The following is a 23,652-nucleotide window of genomic DNA, read 5'->3' as shown; positions in this document are numbered from 1 at the left end:
AAGAGAAATAATAACATAATTAAGACAACTTTGCAAATCACCATTCATAATAGAACTTTAAAATGTTACCAACCACAAATAATCGACACAAAGATTGGGATTCATTACTTTGCACTAGCAGAGATCTTTTTGCCAGAGTTTCTTGGAGAATTCGAAATTACACAGTCTTACCAGACCAGCAAGGGAATCATAGATATAAATATGCATTGGCACCAACGTGACCCATATTAAAGTAATTTCTTGGAAATGTTCTGCCTTGAAGAAATGCTCTTGAAGGTACTCATCTATTTTGTCTTTCTTTTTAGGACTTAGCCAGTGGCCAATAAGGTAATGACAGTGTTGCAGGAGTGTACCAGAAGTGAATCGGGCCTAATCTGGCTTGCATTAGGGTCGATAATACTCTTACAAGGCTACTTTTTAGGGGTAGATTTTGTGACCTCACAGCAGGACAATGTTACAATCCCTCAGCTAAAAAGAAAAAAATGTTCTTCTTCGAAATATGTTTATGATTTTTTTAGTCCAGTGGACCAAGACAAATAATATCCATATATAATTAAAATTCTACAACGCTGAGTTCTCAAGTGCTGAATACAAGCTTCATTCTGTGTCCTTCTTCCCTCACTCTCCTCTGCCTGAGCCCACATCTCCCCTCCTTCTCTTCTTACGTATGCCATTAGGCCCTCACATCTAACTCTCTCCGCCAGCTCTCCTCAAGAATACACTCAGCTAAACTCCTAAGCACATATTGTGTTTTTCTTGAGTCGCGCATGGTGACACAAGGACAACGCAAAGGCTTCATTAATACTTACAATGTTACACAAGCCCTGATATGCGTGGCCTTTGCAAAGAAAGGTCACACAAGGCAGCTGCTTGTGCTGAGTTACATTACATTTCACTGTGGCAGGCCTTCCAAGGGTGGAGCAATAGCGTTCCCATGTAGCCACCCATGTATTTTGGGGTATTCCCAGATTTGCAAAAATGCCATGCCTTCCCAAGTTAGGCATAGCAAGGAGAAATATCTTTATTGTTCCTTCGTTATTTCCTATTTCCACATGTTCTGTGTTCTTCATTCTGCAGTGCATGTAGAAAGAGGAAAATGCCTCTACAGAATATATAGGGGCAGGAAGGTGTTCCTTACTGCAAAAAAACAATCCTACCTGTAACACAGGCAGCCTGTGGTGCAAAGGTGCCTACAATGACGCTAGGCTGCTACCAATGTGCAGCACAAGTAGAGAACAGAAATGCCCCATATCTCAGCAAATGTGGAGCATTTCTGCTCACTCCCTTTCATGCAATGCAGCACAGCAACGTTGCTTGCTGCCCTATAATGCAGGAACGTTTATTAAATATGCTACCTACTGTCAGCTAGGGGGCTATAGGTCCTAATGCTACTGAGGCAAAAGCATCAAGGCTCCGTGTTGGATTATCAGCGTGCCTTAAGTCCCTCCAAACACCTGGGCCAAGGTACTAATGATCCTGCTCCAACATAGATATATACAGCCATATCTACCCTCTCTACACAGTGCTCTCCAATGCCAAACCCTAGTTTTTAGTTCATGTTTCCTGTAATGTCTCCTTGTAGCTCTCTTCGCACCCTCTTTCCTCTGCATGTGGCAATATCCTTTGCTGAGCTCCACACTCAACTGTCTTTACCCTCAAAGGTCTTCCTCTATTGTCAATGTCTCCTTTGCTAAACACTTAGTCACGTTTATCAAGCGTTCACGCAGTATAATGGAGTAAGCCACCTTGCTGTGCTGCATGAAAGGGAAAGGGTATAAGGTCAGGAATGCACCATATTTAACGTTATAAGGGGCATACCTTTCAGGTGCACAATGGTGCATGGGTGCTGTGCTGCAGACAGGAGTGTTATTGTGCAGGAAGGGACACCTTAATCTACGAAAACAATCCTCTGAGACATTTTCCTCTTTCTATGGGTGCTGCAAAATGCAGCGCCCATAGAAAGAGGAAAAAACAAGGAGAAATAAAGATCTTTCTCCTCACCTGGAGAGGCGTAGAATTTTTACACATTCACAGGTCTACCAGTAATGGAAAATCTGGAATTGCATCAAAATCCATGGGTAGATGCATGGGAAAACCCACACTCTACCCTTAGAACACCTCCCTGGGGCAGAGTAACACAACACAGTGATTTGCGCTGCGTTGCGGTACTCTAGATATATCAAGCCATGCAGGGCCATGCAAGGTGGCCTTGCGAGGCTTGATGAATCTGACTTACTTGTTGTTGTGTTGCCGTTGCAACCTCTTGCTTGGCGGAAGAGTGACACAACTCATTGATAAATATGCCCCTTGGACTCAGATCCATCTGCCTCTATTGCAGCCGTGGCCCATGCAGCTAAGAGCTGTGGGGCAGGGGCGGGAGAGTGGGAGGGGGGGTTCGACAGACCACGATGTAGGGAAATTAATTATTTATTTAATTTCCCTTGTGGCCGTCCGTCGAATCCCCCCCAACCTGGCCCACCGCTCTTACCTGCACGGTGGCAGCTCTCATTGGTTAAGCTGACAGACTCGCCTCCCTCTACCATTAAGACTTTCAATTTGCTGCATAAAATTACCCATGGATTTAGCATTTTCATTTTTTTTGCTGCTAAATTCTCAACAGATACCTCGTTTTCCACATTTATTTTGCTTTGAATCTCAAAAGACTTTTGAAGGCGGAAAATATTCCCTATAATTCTTGACCGGATACAGTATTACTGCATGCTTCTGAAAGTGTGTTAATTATACCATATTTATTTTATACACTCTGCTGTAAATGAACACTCTGCTTTCTCACTCTTCTATTGTCTCCTTCGCTAAGCTCCTGCTCACATAGTTCTTAGTCTTTCTATCTTCTGTCCTTAGGGTTTACTGTGATCTGTCCCCTTTGCCCTATTTAGCTGTGAAAATACTTACAGCTTTTTTTTCTAAATATTTTCTCACTCTTCTTCTTTCAGCTATGAGGACAATGAGCGCGTAGAAAGCCTCCAAAATGATGTTCGCACCATGGTGAGATTACATTTTGTTGTCTACATTTTAATTCCTTTACGCGTCAAAATAAGACTATAATTTCTTACACTGAGGACTACAGTAATCTTCTGCCTGTCTACTACAACCTTTTTACTTATAAACATCTGTTGTACACATGTTTGTAGTGTTTTTGGACATTATACTTTTCAAGTCTGGATTGTGATAATGCAGGTGTCAAACAGACCTATTGTTAACAATATGGGGAGGGTGGGGTTTTAGTTGGCTACTTTCGACCATAGAAATTCTTTGACCAGCGTCTTTTAGCTATTGGCTTGAAAATTTCTTTATCACATCTTGGCTCAGCACATTGGAATATAAATCTCTCACACAATGCTATTGACTGTTTGGATGTATCGCTTGAAATGTTCTGCATGAGGGCCTACTTTAGAACTACAGCCCACACTGTCCACTGCTACTGGCTTCCTCCTATCTATGTACTAACGCTTTATACATAAGCCCATTAAACCCAGGTTTCCTGGCTCTGCCAATGCTTGTTGTCACTTGGTAGTTCCAGAGAATCCATTCATATGTGTGGCCCTGGCACACTGGCCTCTGTTGTTGAAAAAAACATTACTGGAGATAGTCTGGCCTTATTGCTCACATGCCACAATAATAAGAGCTCTTTCTCATCTAAGAAATTCTTGCCTTTTTTAATCAGTACTACTAGCAATTTATTTATGTAATAATTATAACCTGCTACTCTAAAGTGTGGAGCCCAATACTTACATTTTATATAATTATAGAATCCATATACTCCCCATTTATCCATTTAAAATAGTTTAAAGGTCGAAAAGACATTAGCTGTACATAGAGTGCATAAGGACTTTGACAGAAATATTACATTTTTGAAAACAGACTCCTTAGAAAGTATGGGTATAATAAAATGAAGGGGAGTAAGTGGTCATATGAGGAAAAATAAAAGGATGAATTATTTTTTTTCAATCACCTGTCACAAATGTCTTAATCCCCTCTCTTGGTGCAAACTCCCTTCCACCTATTGCTCCTGGCTGTGGCTTGGCATCATTGACTTTTACATCAAATGACTTGAAAGTCACTATGGAAGATCCAGCTCCTGAACTCAGCATTTGGATTAGTATGGAGCTCCACTGGCACTGCAGTAGCCCTTAGGCCCCCAGTGGCCTCGGCAGTCTCAGAGCCATCCTCCCTAAAGGTACGATATGCCAGAGAAGAGCTGATGTCCCTCTCAAATGCCTACTGGCGACCTCAGCTGAGGTAATTTATGAGCTTGGTCATAGACAACCAGCTACTCAAGAGGCTAAAATTTTGGATCAGTAATGTCTTTCCTCACCACATTACAAGGGGGATGCTCCTTTGAAGAAGTGACATCTTGAGGCCACGGCTTCTGGGAGGAAACACAGAGTTTTGTGGGTCAAACAATCTGAACCTTCACCTACTACCCTACGAAGGCAGGTGTGTAAGCACTGAGAGAACGAAACATCTAGAATCTCTGGACTCCAACCGCTGAGCATGCAGAGTACCCATCCCCTATCCCCAAATCATAATGCTCATGAGCACCCCAGCACAGAATAACTCAAGCCTTTTCTCTCCAAAATAGCACTAAATGCCCTTGCAAACTGGGATTATACATGATGAGCTCGTTTAGTGGTTCATGCAGTTGTGTGTCATATATAAGATATTTAACAGAATGTTTTCCAGATGACTGTGCCTCACTGTGCCATAATAAAGTCATGTGGCACAGTCACAGTCCCTTAATATTTCTACTAGGTTGGGCTTTGAGATCACTGAGTAGACCCTGCTATTGTGCGACAAAAGAATGAGATTGCAGGGATGGGTTTACCCCAGAAATGAGGTAAAGAGTGCCTGTGACATACATACATGGAGGCCGCAGTGATATACTGAGCAGGGCGAACATCTCACGCCTCCTGCGGCATTTCCCCACCTTAAGCCACTATCAGATTGAAGACATTATAAGAATTCAATTAACAGGACTTCCCTTTTTTCAGATACAGAATTTACGATTATTACGTGGAAAATCCCCGATAAATACAGCCCGAGTACTCAGCAAACAAGCATTGGCATAACCAATAGCTCTCGCCTTTGGGACCTTATAAGTATTTAGTTATGCAGCACAATATCCTTGGTGCAATAACATCAACTGTTGCATGGCTAAACCCTTATAAGGTCCCAAAGGTGAGACCTATTGGCTATGGCAATGCTTGACTCTCTGGTGGTTACTCAAAGGCATCTCAGCTGGTCAGTCCTTTGTTCACATATAGTATTCATTGGTGTGCCCCACAGTAGAGGGGTCATCCCTTGCAGAACATGGTTAACAAACTGCCGGAGGTCTTTAGGCTGCAAACAACAGACTAATCCCTTTACGGAATGGCCTATGGCTGTTGGGAAATGGCCAATTGCTGCTGTTGATTTTCGGGGGTGAGGTGTCGCGAACGTGCTGAATGTCAATTGGCCACGGTGGGGGGCATGAAAGTGCCGCCCCCTGGTGACGATTGATTTACAATACATGGAATTCCTGTTTGTAAACACTGCTTCCAGATCCCAGCCAATGAATGTGGTTTTGGAGTCCAGGAAGAAGGATGCACATGTGCTTCAGTCTGCCTGTGTTTGTGGAGGGCGGGAGGCAAGAGGGGTGAGGGCATGGAGCAAGACATCTTTCCTTTTATTTAGCAGGGCATGCCAGCCCTTTTTCTTTGGTCATTTTCGGCTCAAACAGAAGCCCGGCGTTCAGCTGCTAGGCGCACTTGTGGGTGGTAGGGATGGGGTGGTTAAATCTGCACACGCACACACATGTGTGTGTGTGTGCCTGCCAGGACCTCACCGTGCCATGAACATTTCTTAACCTGAGAAGAGGAATCGTAAGTCGTGGCCGTGGACACACACAACTGTGAGGTGCTGGCTTGGGTCACGATGCAAAATTGTCCTCGAAGACGAATCTTAGAGCGCCTGTATACGTTTTAACATGTGTTTTTGTAATGGTAATGTTCCAATTCAATTGCTAATCTCTCAAGAGCTGGGAAAACCTCTACCTGCATCAAAGCCTCCCTTCTTTTTGTTAGTTAATCTGCACTCCCTTTTCTGATTGGCGGACGGGTATTTAGCTGTTTAATAAATGTTAGTTAACATTGAGTTTCAACATGCTACACAGGTCTTACAAGAGCATTAATTATTTTCCTTCCCAAAGACACACATGAGCAACTGAAAGGAACTGAAATCAAGCACGGACACAATAGTGAAGGCTGGGTTAATTAGTAACATGATCCAATAATGCAGCTGGCACACTGCGAGCTGCTGCTCGCTCGGTTTGCTCACAAGACCCACAGGCCATGGGAGTGAACGTTTACAGAACAAGAGGGACATACACCCGCCTTTGGCCTGTTGCGTGCTTTCATTTTTTAAGGCCACATGCAAAGGCCAATGAAATGTGTAGGAAGAGTCCGACCAACATGGAGAAGTCTCTTGGAAGTCTGGAGTGATTCTAAGAGGCCCTTTCCTAGAGTAGCGCATGCGCACTGCACTAGACTCGACCTAAAAATTAGACTATGCAGTAATATATTTTTAGAGCATTTCCAACCACATTTCTGCTGTATCTGTGTGATTTAAATAACAAGTGTTACATTGCTCCATCTTATTGGTATGGCGAAGCACCTGGCTCTCATTAAGACGCGTATGCTGCTTGTGGTCCTCATATTATGACATCCTACTCTCTCCACAACTGAAAAGGGAGTAGACAGCCATGTCTGACTGAAGCAGGGTCTGCGCATGAGCCAGACCTTAAAGTCAGTGCCTCAGAATCCACAGACAATGTGACGTTTCCTGCCTTGGGACCGTTCTAAGTCAGTATTGGTCTTCAATGTGGCCACCAGATGACCTAACAAAGGGGCACTCTCAGGTACTCACCAGACCTACTAAGACGCAGGCAGGTTGTCAGGCAGGGCCATGGGAAATGGGAAATGGCGTCACAATGGAAACGTGGGACCAGAGCTGAGCACACCTGATAATGTGAGCTTTTCTGACGGCGCCTCAAGCATAAAACCTCCCTCTTGGAACTGTACTAATGAGCTCTGATGGAGGCACTAGAATCAGCGAGTAAATACTCATTCACTCACTGCTTTTTCTGTAACCTACATCCTCCCTCCTTCAGTGCAGATACAACAGATCAGCTGACACACTCTCCTGGGTCTCATGCAGTAAAGTATTATAAAGGATGAAAAGGACACACGGTTTCTTAGCTGAGACAGGCTGATGTTTTGTAATGAAGGTCAGGTACAAATAGTCACTAGTTATAAGAAGAGCACTGATGTAGGTCGATTACAGTTTATTGTTCATGCAGTAGTGAAGAGGATAGGGTAACACAAACTCATAACCCATATTTAACTACACAATTAAAATATTTCAGTTTAGATTAACTAACTGGTTAAGAAAGTCTGGGACACTAGCAACGAGAAGGTTTGATTGAGAAGCCTGGGAAATGCTGTGTGATGGAAGAACTTTGTCCTAAGCAGTGTGGGGACACTGATCCAGTCTTAGTGGTTTCATACACCCAAAGAAGGCTTAGGAGGCTCTGTTGCAACAAGAATGTAGACTGATCGTGGAGAGTGCATACACAAGAGGTATACATGATGCTCACAGAGCTCAACTTCATAAAGGAATTGGGATTCATGCTAACTGAACCCATCCTCCATCTTGATAAATCAGTTGCGCCATCCTATGGAGTGCTCCCTGTGACAGTAAGTGGTCGTAATCAACACATTGGGAACGCAGTCATGTCTGTGTAAAAAATACAGGGACTCATGCTGAAGGTGCCAAGTCAGCAATAACAAAACAGCTTCTGGCACAGCAAGAGCCATGTTAGCAGCCAGACAACAACCAAGCAGTTCCCTGCCCAGCCGTCTATGAGAACCATAGCAGATTACAAAGAGCACCAGTGCAACACCCAGCAATGACTGCTGGGAGAGCAGCTTCAGCACCTGCCAAACCCTTCAGGAGACATCACGCCAGCGACCGGCGGAGCCTATTGGAAAAGCTGTGTCAGCCCAAGGACAACATCCATGCTGTACCCTGAAGAGCCGTCTGTTAGAGCCATATCAGAGCCATATTACATCTTCATCTGTAGCCTCATTCCTAAGCAGGTGGGTGCAGTGAGTGACTGATTCTGCACCACCTAGGTGGTGCATAATCAGGGCGCTTCCTGAAAGCTTCTTTTCTCTGTACCCTAGTTTGTAAAATGGCATTGGTGCAAGGGCAAAGGGTTCTCTAATTTGCACGGGGACATGCCCCCAAGCCAATGTGGGAATGCCTGATGATAATCATGCTGGAGCATAGTTTGCGCTGTTCCAATCTGTATTACAGAAAGGGCAGAACAAACATCTGAAGCCCCTCTGGGATAATAAAGATACAAATAGGGTGCAATTAACTGGCGATCATGCCAGCTTAGCCCCTTGGACATTCTACAATATGGCCTTTTTTTCACCGACTGAACCGGTTAGACACACAAACAAAAACTTGGGTAGAAACTACACCAGAGTCTTCTTGCACAAACAGCTTCAACCATTGAACACCTCTCTGTGCAATCCAACACTATCAAATTATCCGAAGAAAGCTCAGCCAGATTCCTACGGAGCACAAAGCTATGACTGTAAACTTAGGATACAGCAATTGTGTCAGTATCGGACAGCAGACAGCACCCCACAGGGCAAAGAGCGATTTCCACAGGACTGGGGATTATGGCAGCGTCTGGACAACTTCCTAGCTGGCACAAAAACACTTTCTCTGGACAGTAATTTGTTCCGCACCTGCGGACAGCTTACTGCAGGCCACACCATTCAGAGCCCGCACTGCCGAGGTCTGTCAGCACTTGGATAGCTCCCTGCAGGACCTGAAACAATTTTCTCCTAACCTGAACGTATTCCGAGCCGGAGGATAGCTCCCCGCAGGACGCAGGGTTCTGAGTTCACAGCACCAAACTCTTTCAAACCTTGTAGAGCTCCCTCATGCTGACTCCGCTCAGCTTCTGCCCAGGACACTGCAGCGACCTTCTGGACAGCAAGCACAAGCGCTGCAGGCAGCAGGCGGAGGAGCGCATGTGACTCGCGCAGCAGCAAGGGGAGGAGGAGGGCTGCGCGATTCCCTTGCGAGAGGGATAATGGCGACCATATAGCGGCGCTCGCTCCCACAAGGAAATCGCCACACGTGCACGCGTTGCCATTAAAGGCAATGGAACGCGTGCACGTTTTAGCCTGAAAAAGGCAATCAATGGCTACAGGTCTCTTTCCTATGCAGCACATGTGTGCTGTGAAGGCGAGACCTTAAAAGCTGTCTTTGCAAAGTGGGGTATTGAAATAAGAACTATCGAGCCAGAAAAGTACCCTCACATTTTAAATAGCAGTAGAACATACAAAGCAACCACAAGCATCTGATAGGGAGCAAACGGGGCATCAGACCCAAACCTAAGCAATAATCTTCAGATTCCCATAAGTTCAAATAAGCAATTAAGCAAATTATACCGTACAAACTCAATCAACCACAATTCAGAACTGGGATGGGGCTGTATTACTTTAGTTGACAAGGTGCCCATTGCATTAAGCAGTTATACTTAAGGTGGGTCACTTCCACAAATGGGTAAAATCGATCCTGCTACTTAACGTACAGCTAAACACACACAATTGTGGCAGAAAAGCCACTGTACCTGCCTTTTCTGAGGTGCTCTTATGTTTAACTTGCAGGTTTCGGTCACAAGGAATAATGAAAACAGGGGACATTAATACACACAACTTGGACAACCTGGCAGATATCTCATCAAGTAGCAGTGGCTACTTAGCAGATGAAATAACCAACTGGCTACAAACATATAAACTCTCCTCTTTAAAAACTCTTGAAATATTTAGTGGCACCACATGTAAATTCCTGTTTACATGCAGGGTCATTACCACCTTGGATTACTCTTTTATGAGCGCTTTTTTGTTGGAGTTAGGTAAAACCTTTGCAGTGTTGGAACACTTCTGAATGTGATCACTTTCCAGCTGTAATACAATTTCAACTGGAGCATCCAATTACTGGTCAATGAAACATTCTTGGCACCGCCGCAGGTGAGAAAAAAATACACTATTAAGGAGATTAAAGTGGATCAAGGTCTGCATGGATCAATTAATCAGATGGAAACAAACACTGAATCAACTAAATACCTGGACTGCACAGCTGCAACAAGACCAAGGGGCATATTAACAAGACAGGCGATAAAATTATTGCTGTTTTAGCGGCAGAAAACTGCCGCTAAAACGGCGATAATGGGCTTGATAATATGTTCTATGGAATTCCAGTTGAAGCCCATGTTAGATGTCCTTCACATCTAGCATTGGATTCAATTGGAATTCCATAGGACATTTTATTAAGTCCATTATCGCAGTTCTAGTGTCAGTTTTCTGCCGATAAAAAGGCGATAATTTCATCGCCTGTCTTGATAATATGCCCCCAAGTTATCTCAACAGACTCACTCTACAGTAATTCAGGAGGAAAAGGAATTCTAGCCCACTAGCAAATACGAAATCCGGATCCAACAATCCACCAATGGTATATCTTTGAGCTAAAGAAAAGTAAATCAGCCTTAATTGCAGCATCCAGAAGAGATAGTACAGATAAAACAAATCAGACTGCACAGTAGCAGTTCAAAAAAACAAGAAAAGCTTACTGTGCTCTTCTGTGGAAGACAAAAGCCAAATAAGCAGAATCAGAATGGCTCCACGTACATTCACTATTAACCTGTAACAATCAGAAGAAATTCTGGCTGTACAAAAATACTTTAAATGAACAATCTACTACCGGATGGATTGGAGTATCTGTGGAATAATGGGTCGAACATGTTCAGTTAGTAGGAAACCTGTGAATGTAAATAGACTTAGTTAATCAAGAAAAAATGGACACTTGTAACACTACTCGACCTTTGGTTCAGGGAGATTAGGAAACCCTCAAAAAAATCAATGTTAGTTGGTGTGCGGTATATGTGTTTCATCCGCCCCACATTGAAATTATGGCAGTTATCATAGGGTGTTCCTGGTTGTGTTGACTGCCAGCCTCATCCAGAGGCACCTCTAGTCTCGAGTGCAGTGTCCAGAGACAAATAGGATTCCCCACAAATAGAAATTAACAAGCAGGTGATACACATAAGGAATGTTGTTTAAAAAATGGAAAAAATACCCAAATGCTTTTATTATGGGGCAAGTTCCCACTTAATATAAAATGGATCTTATACTCATAGATGGACCAAGTTACAAGGTCCTATAGTATTGCATGAAAAAAATTGTCGACATGTTTCAGCTCCTCAGGCCAAGGGGTCTGTGGAGCTTTCGTCAGGACTTACAAACACATAGTTTACTCACACAACTTGTGCGGTATTCCTTTTCACATACTTAATGGAAAATTCACTCTCCACAATCTTCTGTATAAGAGCTTGGTATTTTAACGGGGTCCGCTTATTTTATGCGCAGAGCCGCGTGGTGGCTACACATTGGCCTTGTGCTGACTCTGCCCCCGGTTCCACCTATGTGTTTGTAAGTCCTGACGAAAGCTCCACAGACCCCTTGGCCTAAGGAGCTGAAACATGTCGACAATTTTTTTCATGCAATACTATAGGACCTAGTAACTCGGTCCCTGCATGCTGAGACTTCACCAGGCAGTATTCTGACATCTCATGAGGGGTGTCCAGTTAGTGATGAAGATGGGGTCCTTCATTCTTTCCTGCTAGGTAATGGGGTTGGATCGTCCTTTGAGTAGATTCTCGTCTTCACACCTATGCACATTCTAGGTACACTAGTAGGTTTTACATAGTAGGAGTACGCCTGATTACTGCTTTTTTTTATATGCCTGCATATATAGACTGCTTTAGCACCATGGCAAAGCTGTCCCTACTATTTACTCTTTTGGTGCTCGTAGTCACTTTCATCTGCTTTCTGTCTACTGATTATCGCAGCTAATGTATTCTTTACAAGAAAAACGTTGGATCAATAAATATATTGAAAATGTCCCACTGTGTATTCGGTATATTTCTCTGAGCAAACGTACGCAGAAGGACTGAGCAAAAGGTTAGGCTCTGTTTCCATGAGCCCTGAAGGAACAAGGTTCTCATGTTCAGCGGTTGCCAGAAACTATTCACTCCTTGGTACAGTTAGGGGGGCTTATGGTGGCACTGTGAGCTAGCTAATCTCTAGGCCAACATATCCTGTGGGGTGCCCGGAATAAGTCTAGGCATCTCAACCAAAGTTGTGTCCAACAAATGCTCACGTTCTACGGATAAGTAGGAACTACACGACAAATCAACGATGGACCTAAGATGTTCTTGCAAATTGATGGTCTTCTTTCTAATTCCCACAATGGCACTGTTTTAAATCTTTCCCAAATTACATAAAAACAGATTTCCCCCACCAGCCTTACCCTTTGTATTTGGGATTAATTCTGTCTTGGAATGATTGTCACAATTTTGTGACCGGTTTCTTTGGCCTTTGATGAAAATTATGCCTTCATTCCTGAAGGAAACCAAAGAGGTTCTCTCTTTTCTTGATACCTTGTGTTTTGACTCCAGTTTGGATCTAATATTGACAATGGATATTGAGGCTTCAGATTCTTTTTTACTATAGGAACAGACCCTACTTGTTATTGATATTATCCTCAAGGACACTGTCATAGACACCATTACATCAATACAGTTTGTGAAGAATTGAGTGACAACACCATCTACCATAAAGTAATGTGCACTTCAATGGGAAACACATTTGTTCCAAGCCTGGCCTGCCTACATGTTCACCAATTTTAACAGGATCACATCTACAGCAATACTAATCAATGCCCGTTGAACATTAGATGATGGCACTGGTATTTTGGTGATGTCGTTATATTCTGAAGAGGTGACATGACATTGGTAAGGAGTTTTACAGATGGGTCAACACAAGGGATCCCTGCTTGCAGTTCACCCACACAATTGATAGGGATACAATCACATTACTCAATCTTAACACCAAGATCATAGGTGACAAAATAACTACAATGGTATACAGAAAAACTCACAGACGAAAATAGTCTCCTTCACTTTGATAGTCCTCATCCGAGGTCCATGAGAGAGAATTGACCTTATGGTCAGTTTCTACACATCAGGCCTCATGAAGATCACAGCACTCACCTGTGTATTCAGTGGCTTTTGGTGAACCATTGCAGATAGATATATCTATATGTTCTATTCCAGATGCTCCCGCTATTCGTGTATTCCTGATGAGACATGAATACCTTTCTGGCTTGAAACACCATCAAAGTATTTAGCAAACAAATGTCAACAAAAAGCAGCCTTCATAGGGCTAATGGACTTTCCTTTTAGAATCAATGTTGGTTCTTAAGAAATTCACATTTTTTAAATTAATATTTTCTGTGGTTCTTGAATCACAGATTTTTTTAATTTCAGGATGATATGATCACAATTGTTCCTGTTATTACCCTTTTGAATGACCTAGATGAAAGACTATCATAATCATTATGGTGGTCGTCGACTTGAATGTATGGTGATAGTATTAGATGCAGCTGGTTATTCAACCATGTATATCCTTTACTGTTGTTATGAAAGATATGTACAAGTGCAATTGTTTAGGTTTTGCAATTACTCCCAGGCCTCATGGGTTTATGGGTACCTCTTGAAGCTGAGTATATGGTCTAGTATTGTGAGGCCACACATGCCCTGAAAAAGGTCTCTGTTAAACTGGAGTCTCACCTGGTGTTATAGATTTCTTGAAGATTTATTCTGACTTGGAAACAAGCACTGACTGGTTTAAAATAGAACTTGCCTAAGGATACTTTAACTCATAACATTAAAAGAACTAATTTCTCTGCACACATTTCCTGTTTGAAGTGTTTTCATTGTGCCATATATTCCAGCTTCTAAAGGTGCAAAGTGGTGCTGTATGACTTCTCCATATGAAAGACCATATTATAGACTCAAACTCATTTCTTCACTACCTATAACAGCATGACTGAACCATAAGGTTCTGTTTCTTCTGAATAACACACAATCTTCCAGTTATACTGTCTGACCAGATCACTCCATGGTGCCCCACTCACACTCCTTAGTATTCCTCAGGTAATCTCATAGTCTATCAACATTTCAAACAGCAAACCGTTGCATGGTGAATTATTTATTGTTTGTGGATGATGGGGCAATTCTGGAGCACCTTCTCTATTTAACAGAAATATTAGACTAACCAGACCCAGTTCAACAAATCTCTTGAAACTCTCCTTTTTAGTGTTTGGCTGCTGGCAGTTTTAGCTGTCTGTTGCAAGTGCTATTGCATTCAGTACAGGTACACAGCATATTGTGGATGGCTACTGATAGACCTGTGAACCTTAGGGTTTTCGTCCCCAACGCTTTTTCCCTTACTTCTCCAAAACATTTTTTACTCATTTTTGGTGGCTATTGCACTTTGTGCACTTCATCATTGCTAACCAGTACTAAAATAAAGGTGTTTACTCATTAAAACACAATAAAATTGGCTTATCCTCAGTTGGCATTTTTAATCTACTTATATGTCCCTAATGGAGTACTGTTATGTGTAGCCAGGACCTGTAAATTAAATACTAGTAGTGTGCCCAGAACACTTGTTCTGCCACCGACTTAAGTAGCTTTACAAAGGTGTGCCAGGCCTGCCATTGCAGCCTGTGTGTGCAGTTTTAAACTGTCAGTTTGACCTGGCAAAATCAACGTTTTGCTAGGCTAAAACCTTGCCTTGTAATTGTATAAGTCACCCCTAGGTCGTCCTTAATAGCCCCCAGGGCAGGGTGCAGTGTACTTAAAAAGTTGTACATGTACTTTTAAGCTTTACATGTTCTGACAGTGAAAAACACATTCGTTTTTGACTATTGCAAGGCCTATGTCTTCCGTAGGATAACATTGGGGTTACCATATTACATTTAATAAAGATAATAACCAAATAGGGACTGGTAAGCAGTTCATGAAATAGTAATGAAAAAACCTCTGTTATAGTAAAGTCTAATTTTGAGTTACAATTTTAAAAATTCCACTTTTATAAAGTTTGCATTTTTCTACCTTTGCCGTTTAGTGCCTGCCGCCTGTCTCTGGGTCACATGAGTAGGTGCAGTTGGCAGTTGTCTTTGTGTATTCCTCCTCGACAGCCACAGACGATAGAGAGCTTAGCGCTGCCTGGATGGGTCATCACTGGCAGAGCAGGCCCCAGTCACACTTACTCCTGAATAGGCAGTGCCCTGACTTTAAATAAAGACTGCATACCCCTTGTAGTTAGTCTGGATCCAGGACAGGGTAGACAGGGAGCTTGAGCACTTCAAATAGAATCTGCTAGAAATTTCTCCCACTTCAAAGAAGCCCCCCAGTAAAAATATTGGAATCCAGACAACAACAATTCAGTGCAATTCTAGACATGTGGAAGACTCAGCCAGGAAGAAGGACTGCTGTGCTGCAGAAAGGACTGACACTCTGTTTAACTGCTGCCCTAATGGACTGCTACCCTGCTGACCTGCTGCCCTCTTACCTGAGTGAGAAGGACTAGACCTGCAACCTGTACCTAGGACCATGAGAGTGAATCTTGTAACACCAGATGGACTCTGCAACTGTCAGTCCTACCCTGCCAAGTTGTTCCGTCCCAGTCCTTGACCCTTGGAGGTGGGACTGAAAGTCCTCTGCCAGTCCATCTGAGGACATGACACATCTCTTCTGCTGGACTGCAAAACCGCAAGCAGAATGGATGCATCACCTCTACTGAGTGAACTTTCCTTTTGCAAGGACTTTATATCACCCCCTGCCAGGGGCGTAACACCGGCCCACGCAGCCCATGCTTTGAGGAGGGCCCGTGCTCCAGGGGCCCCCTCACTTACTTCATCATGAATTGAATGGTTGTGGTGCGCAGTGCGCACTGCACCTTTTAATAAATTAAATGGTGCGCAAGGCATTCATGCATGCTTGAGCCCCCGCCGGGCCTCAGAAGCTAATAACCATTAAATGGTGCGCAACAACAACTGCTGGACACGCGCCGCGGCCCCTGGACCCCGGCCGAGGCCCCTGAGGGTCTTAATAAATGTTGCCCGTCCCCGGCCGGGGCATCTGAATTTCTTAATAAACGGTGCGCGGCCCTGGCCTCTCTCTGAGGCTCTTTAGATTAAACTGGGTGCACGCGGCATGCAGTTGCTTCCGCGATGCGTGTGCGCGTTCTTCAGGGTGGGGCAGGGCTGGTGACCAATGCCCTGATTTGAATTTGTCCTGACTTGCGCATTGGGTGCACGCAATTAAACGTGCGCCTGACGGCATGAGACTGAGGTGTGTCTGACATCCTAACTCCCAAGAAGACCCAAAGACGCTCCTACACAGGACTGTCCGAAGTCTATCACTGGCGGCCATAATTTTAATTAATGTATTAGCCCCCCGGCCCCTGCCTGGCTAACCTTGCCCTGCCCCTGCCTTCTGCTGCCTGATCACGCCTAACTCTGAGGCTGCAGGCCAGGCCCAGCTGACCAGCCCCAGCCCTCAGGTCAGGTGAGTCAGAGTCTGCTCTGCGTCCGAGGCCAAGCCTTGTAGCAGGAGTGACAATATCTGTGGGTGGTGGCGAGGACCTTTGGATTAAGTCTCAGTGGGTGGAGGGGTGGTAATCAGAGAATTTGGTTTGGAATCAGCCAGGGAGGGGGCGGGCATCATGGTGGGGCCCAGCCAGCAATAGAAGTAAAAATATAGTGTGCCGGGGCGTGGCCAAGATGGCGACGGAGTCGGACGTGACTAGTGTCCCTCCGGCGCCACGCTAGTCTTAGCATTGAGTAGCACCCTCTCGGGGCAACGTTTCCACACGCGGCAGTGTCACCTGGGGTCGCGCTGCCATGGACGTCCTGCCGGTGGCCTTGGTTTTGCTCCCGGTGCCTGGGAAGCGGAGGTTGGACACACGGCCTTCCCGTGGGCCGGCAGCCGAGTCAAGTCAAGTCAAGTCAAAGGATTTATATAGCGCGCTACATACCCAGAGGGTCTCAAGGGGCTTGAAGAAGGGTGGGGAATTAATTGTCGAATATCCAAGTTTTAGGTTGCTTTCTGAATGCTAGGTGGTTCTGAGTGAGGCGAAGGTGAGTGGGAAGTGAGTTCCAGGTTTTAGCTGCCAGGTAGGAGAAGGATCTACCTCCCATGGTGGTTTTGTTGATGCGAGGTACAGTAGCAAGGGCTTGGTTGGAGGATCGTAGCTGGCGGGAGGGGGTGTAGAAGGAAAGTCGTGTGTTGAGGCATTCGGGTCCAGTTCGTAAAGTGCTTTGTGTGCGTGGGTTAGGAGGCGGAAAGTAATCCTCTTATTGACGGGGAGCCAGTGGAGGTTTTTCAGGTGACCAGAGATGTGGTCTTTACGCGGGATGTCTAGTATGAGTCTGGCTGAAGCGTTCTGGATGCGTTGGAGTTTTTTCTGGAGTTTTGCGGTGGTACCGGCGTATAGGGTGTTTCCGTAGTCCAGGCGGCTCGTGACCAGTGCGTGGGTGACCGTTTTTCTAGTTTCGGTGGGGATCCAGCGAAATGTTTTTTTGAGCATGCGAAGAATGTTGAAGCAAGATGATGAAACGGCGTTGACTTGTCTGTTCATAGAGAGTGAGGAGTCCAGGATGACGCCCAGGTTCCGTGCGTGGTCCGTCGGGATGGGTGCTTTTCCAAGGGCCTCTGGCCACCAAGAGTCATCCCAGGCGGAGGGGGAGGTACCTAAGATAAGGACTTCTGTTTTGTCTGAGTTCAGTTTCAGACGACTGTGCTTCATCCACTCGGCTACTTCTTTCATTCCTTCATGTAGGTTGGTTTTGGCAGTGTTAGGGTCTCTGGTGAGTGATAGGATCAGTTGAGTGTCATCAGCATAGGAGATGATGTTGAGGTTGTGTTGGCGTGCGATGACCGCGAGGGGGCTCATGTATAAGTTGAAGAGGGTGGGGCTGAGTGAAGATCCTTGTGGTACGCCGCAGATGACTTCAGTGGCCTCTGACTTGAATGGTGGAAGGCGGACTCTCTGGGTTCTTCCCGTGAGGAACGAGGTGATCCATTCCAGTGCTTTTCCTTGGATTCCGATGTTTCTGAGGCGCAGTAATAGGGTGCTATGACAGACTGTGTCAAAGGCTGTGGAGAGGTCGAGGAGGATGAGGGCGACTGTGTCTCCATTGTCCAGTAAAGTTCGAATGTCGTCTGTTGCTGCGATGAGGGCGGTCTCAGTGCTGTGTTTGGCTCGGAAGCCGGACCGTGAGGAGTCGAGGGATTTGTTGGTTTCGAGGAAGGCGGCGAGCTGGTTGTTGACAGCTTTCTCGATGACTTTGGCCGGGAATGGAAGGAGCGAGATGGGGCGGTAGTTTTTGAGTTCGGTGGGGTCAGCTGTGGGTTTTTTCAGAAGGGCGCTGAGTTCTGCGTGTTTCCAGCTTTCCGGGAAGGTGGCGGAGTTGAGGGAGCAGTTGATGACGTCTCGGAGGTGTGGTGCTATGATGGAGTCTGCTTTGTTAAAGATGTGGTGAGGGCATGGGTCTGTGGGGGATCCTGAGTGGATGGAGTTCATCAGGCGGATGGTGTCCTCAGTGGAGATTGGGTTCCAGTCATTAAGGATGTTCAAGGGGGGTGAAGGTCCTGCAGAAGGTTGGGTGGGTTGGTTTCCGGGTCGGTTGTCGAAGCTGTTGTGGATGTCTGCGATTTTGTTGTGGAAGAATGAAGCTAGGGAGTCGCAGAGGGCTTGAGAGGGGGTGATGTCGTTGGAGTTGGCTGAGGGGTTGGTAAATTCTTTGACGATGTTGAATAATTCCTTGCTGTTATGGGCGTTGTTATCTAGTCGGTCTTTGAATGCGGCTTTCTTGGCAGACCGGATTAGTTGGTGGTGTATGCGGGTGGCGTTTTTGAAGGCGTCCCTGGTGCTGGTGTTTGGGTCTTTTTTCCAGGCCTTCTCGAGGGAGCGACAGAGTTTCTTAGATTTCTTAAGATCATCGTTGAACCAGGAGGCGTTTTTGCTGCCTAGTTTGATTTGACGTTTTTTCAACTGTGCTAGGATGTCTGCGCTGTTGGATAGCCATTGGGTGAGGTTAATGGCTGCTTGGTCGGGGTTTGAGGAGTGGGCAGGGGGGTTTTGAAGAAGCGATGAGGAGATCTGGTCGATGGTGATTTTGTTCCAGTTTCTTCGCAGAGTAGGTTGAGGATGGTTGTGGGTTGTGGTCTTATTGTAGATAAAGTGAACGCAGCTGTGGTCCGTCCAATGGAGAGCTGTGGTGTGACTGAAGGAGACATGTTTGCAGGAGGTGAAGATAGGGTCGAGTGTGTGACCTGCAATGTGGGTGGGGGTAGGGACAAGTTGTTTGAGTCCGAGGTTGGCGAGATTGTCCAGAAGGGTGGTGGCGTTGCTATCATTGCTCTTTTCCAGGTGAAAGTTGATGTCTCCCAATAGAATGTATTCCTCGGAGGGGAGGGCGTGTGGGGTGATAAAGTCAGTGATGTTGTCACTGAATTGTGCACGGGGTCCTGGAGGCCGGTAGAGGAGGGTGCCTCTGAGTGTGGTCTTGGGGTCGGTGTGGATCTGGAAGTGAAGGTGTTCGGCGCTGGCAAGGTTGACGTCTGAGCTGGTTGAGATGCGGATGGAATTCTTATGGACGATAGCGATGCCTCCTCCTGTTTGGTCGGTGCGGTCCTTACGGATGATCTTGTAGCCTTCCGGGATGGCAATGGTGATGTCTGGGGCTGATGAGGCGTTCATCCATGTTTCTGTTAGGAAGGCGACGTCCGGAGAGATGGTGTCTAGTAGATTCCAGAGGTCGATGGCATTCCTGTGGACCGAGCGGGTGTTGAGCAGGATGCATTGTAGGTGGTTGGTGTCAGATATCTGTTGAGTGTTCGTGGATGAGGAGTTGTTCTTGGTGCCGTCGAACTTGCAGGAGTTGCAAGAGAAGGGTCCATGGGTGTGTCCAGGAGCGGCTTGGACGCAGTTGGGGAGACGGCCGGGGTTTAGGGCTAAGAGGGTGGTGGCGTCGTAGACGGGCTTACCTTTGGCGCACCTTCGGCGCGGCCGCAGCGCGTGGACGTTGCGCGTTGGGACATCTGTCTAACATGGAAAGTGGGGGGGGCGGAGCGTGGGAGGGGCAGCAGCTGGGAGGCGGTAGCGGGGAGGAGGGGCGGGCCAGGGAACACCAACACAAACAATATGGAGGGTCAAAGGGAAAGTGAGGCAGGGGCAGCAAATGGACCAAAGCGCCTACAGTACAGCCAAAGCGCCAGCAAGCACAGAGAGCCACAGCAAATGTCGCGCTGCAATGCAGAGCGGAGCGAGCAGCGACAAAGGCAAATCCAGGTCAGCTTAAAGCTCTCAAAAATGAGCTACGATGCAAGGCAAACACAGCGCAATCACAGAAGAAACACAGCACTATCAACGATACCCAAATGCGACCAGCAGCACCCACAGAACGTGGGACCAGGGAGTGAGGGAGGGAGCGACCGTTCTGGAGCAAGTCCGGGCGGTCACAGTTGGTCAGAGGAGGTGGAGAGCCCTCTATTCGTGGGTGGGAGGGGCAGCAGCTGGGAGGCGGTAGCGGGGAGGAGGGGCGGGCCAGGGAACACCAACACAAACAAAATGGAGGGTCAAAGGGAAAGTGAGGCAGGGGCAGCAAATGGACCAAAGCGCCTACAGTACAGCCAAAGCGCCAGCAAGCACAGAGAGCCACAGAAAATGTCGCGCTGCAATGCAGAGCGGAGCGAGCAGCGCCAAAGGCAAATCCAGGTCAGCTTAAAGCTCCTGGGCGAGCGCTGGGCAAGGTCGCACCCTGGGCAAGCGCTGGGCAAGGTGGAGCCTATGCCCGCACCCGCTGCTGTGCCCATGCGGACCCCGGCTGGGGCTAGGAGGGAGCGGACACCAGAATTGCGGCAGATGTGAGGAGGCCGCCTGCGGGAGGAGTGACCACCGATCCGGCGGCTGAGCGGGTGCGCGGTGGTGAGCTATGGGAGGCCGGAGCTTTGAGGCCTATCCGGAGCGGAAAGAGGCGGGGCTGAGTGCGGTTTGGCTCCTTGCTGGCTTTGTCTGCCGCTGCCCCGCCGGCTGCGGAGACCCGCCCTGAGGTGCTGGATCGCTCTCTGGGGCCCTGATTCCGGGCTGGGTTCTGGAGTCGCTCTGGGGCCTTTGCTATCTGGCCTGGAGACGGATTTCCCTGAGACTCTGAGGCCTGCCTGACCTTGAGACCTACCTGGGAGTCGGGAGCTTGTTGAAGGCTGGCTGCCATCTGGAGAACCCTCGATGTGCTGATTCTTGCCGCCCGGACCCCCCCCTGGACTGTGCTGCCTGGTCGCGTGGTGGCGGATGCGGCGTGGGGCCCTACATGAGACAGCGATCTTGTGGCCTGCCTGCCGGGGTGAATCACTGAGCCCTATGCCCCGGGGGTGTGTGGATTACACTGGTGTGTGGTGGTCGGGGAGCCTGCTGCCCCGCTCCCCTGGACTGGGGCTTGAGAGTCATTAGCGCCCACTGCTGCCTGCCTTTAGGGGAGGCCCTACCGCTGAGAGCTGACTGGAGACCGCGGTCTGCTTTGCTGTTGGGGGCCCGCTGCCTGGTTGCCTCTGTTGATCCACACCCGGTGACACTAAAGTGGCCTGCTGAGCCTGGCTGGTAGTAGTGGATCAGATCTACGAGTGCCGGGGTGCAGTGCATGGACGCCTGGCCAAGGTGGTGAGCTGAGTGTTCTTGGGAGGATCTGAGCCTGACTTTGACCAGCGGCGGCGACCCGCAGCGGCACCGGTCGTGCCACTGGGTTGGAGGCCTACCCTGACGCCTGAGAAACACTGCCCTGGCGGCACCTGTACGGGAGGGGCATTTGTTTTGACGGTCCGGTGGCTTCTGGAGGGTGGTCTGCTGTCCTGATTCCCTGTTGGTGAAGGGGTGCCACAACGTCCTCTACGCTGCGCAAATGGAAACCTGGCAAAGATGGCGCGTTAAAAAACTCTCAGCAACCGCCGTCCCCCGGGCCCAGCGTGTCGCCCAAGCAATCGGATGATGAGGCCCCTGCAACCAAGGCCTTCATGACGGAACTCTTTGCATCCATTAAGGAGGACATATCCGAACTTCGCGCCCAACTGGCGTCGGATCTCCGGGAAGTGCGGAGGGATTTGGACGGCATAGGAGAGCAGGTGGCGTCCCTGGAAGACAATTGACTTGAGCATGGCGAACGATGTCCACCAACTTCAGCAGGATATCATTCGGCTCACGGAGCAGAACTTGGACCTCCAGACTCATACGGAGTACCTGGAGAACCGTTCCTGCCGGAACAACATCCGCATTCGCGCGTTACCGTGGGACGGTGAAGCAGGGGTCCTACGAGGCTACGTCCAAGCTCTCTTCTTGCAGATACTGGACGAGGAGGATGAACAGGACATCAGAATGGACAGAGTTCACAGGGTCGGGCTGCCGAGGCGGGGAGGGGGACCGCCCCCGGACATTCTAGTCTGTGTGCATGACTTCCAGTTAAAGGAACGTATCCTGCGGAAAGCACGGGCTATCCCAGTATTGCAATTCAGAGAGCACCGCCCGCAGCTTTACCAAGACCTGGCAGCATCGACTCTCCAGAAGAGGCGGGAGTTCCGTCCAGTGACCACCTTTCTTCGGGAACGCAACATTTCCTACTCGTGGGGTCACCCCTTCCGCATCATCTTTAGGTGGCAAAACAGGCTAGCACAAATACGTTCTCTTCAAGTGGCGAAGGATCTTCTGGGCTTGGATGACGTGACACCTTCATAGGAGGCTGGCGATTCGCCATCGAGGAGGCGTAGACGGTCTTCCTCTTGGCAGAGTGAGCCCCGGACATGGATCGTAGACGGCCTGATCGTACTGCGAGCCTACAGGAGAGGGGGGATGCAGTGGCTTTGGTGGCCTCGGCGACTTTGGCGTCCTCACAGCAGAGCTCCGGAGCGGCCTGATCCTTGAGCCGCTGGCTGGTTGGTGCCGGAGGGACACGTGAACTCAGGTACCGTGGGTTTGATTGTACTTTTTGAGAAGACACCCCGGACCGTGGCCTTAGGGGACCCAACAATGGTGCCCCGTTTCCGGCCCAGGAGGAACTCTACCAACTACTGTTCACTGGGTCTGCTAGGTACATTGTTCGGGTTTTGGTTTGTTCTTTTGGGGGGGGAGACTGGAAGGGAGGCGGGGGCAATGGGGGGGGATTGTTGGGGTGCGGATTAATGTTGGGCAGGGAGGTGGTGGTGTCCGGAATGTGTGCGTAGTGTGTTTTTTTCCTTCCGAAGGTGAGGCGAATGGGACTCTGTCTCTCAGGATTCTAGGTGGGAAGGTTTGCCGGATTGGTGTTGTAATTGCATATCTACCCTGGAGGCAGTGGGATCGGGCCAAGAGGGACTCTTGGTCTTGGCTTGGGAAGCTGGGGTCTGGGGGGTATGGGCTGGGCAATGAGAGGTGGGTACTGGGTGTGGACCGGGGAGGGGTCTGGCTGCCTCTGGAGGGGTGGATGCATGGTCATGTTGTTGGAGCGAGTACACAGCAATGGGTTCTGATGGTTCATCATGCCGATTAGTATTGGAACGTGGAATGTAAAGGGCCTCAATTCCCCACAGAAACACCAGAAGATTTGGAAATATTTATCTGACCATCACCTGGATAT

General features: G+C 47.6%; 1 long non-coding RNA gene across 1 annotated transcript in view; it reads left to right on the top strand.

The window, feature by feature from the left end:
• The first annotated feature begins 305 nt into the window (after nucleotides 1-305).
• Nucleotides 306-23,652, top strand: part of LOC147660892 (uncharacterized) — a 36,085-nt gene continuing 12,738 nt past the window's right edge. Inside the window, exons 1-2 of the long non-coding RNA XR_015306121.1 lie at nucleotides 306-327; nucleotides 2,955-3,006. This is a non-coding gene — a long non-coding RNA (uncharacterized LOC147660892). The remainder of the gene's footprint in view (nucleotides 328-2,954; nucleotides 3,007-23,652) is intronic.

This window comes from Lissotriton vulgaris, unplaced genomic scaffold (genome assembly GCF_964263255.1).
Source record: "Lissotriton vulgaris unplaced genomic scaffold, aLisVul1.2 SCAFFOLD_3251, whole genome shotgun sequence".
Lineage (NCBI taxonomy): Eukaryota > Metazoa > Chordata > Amphibia > Caudata > Salamandridae > Lissotriton > Lissotriton vulgaris.
Note: the sequence above shows the minus strand (reverse complement) of the source record. Positions and strands in the feature narration are given on the sequence as shown.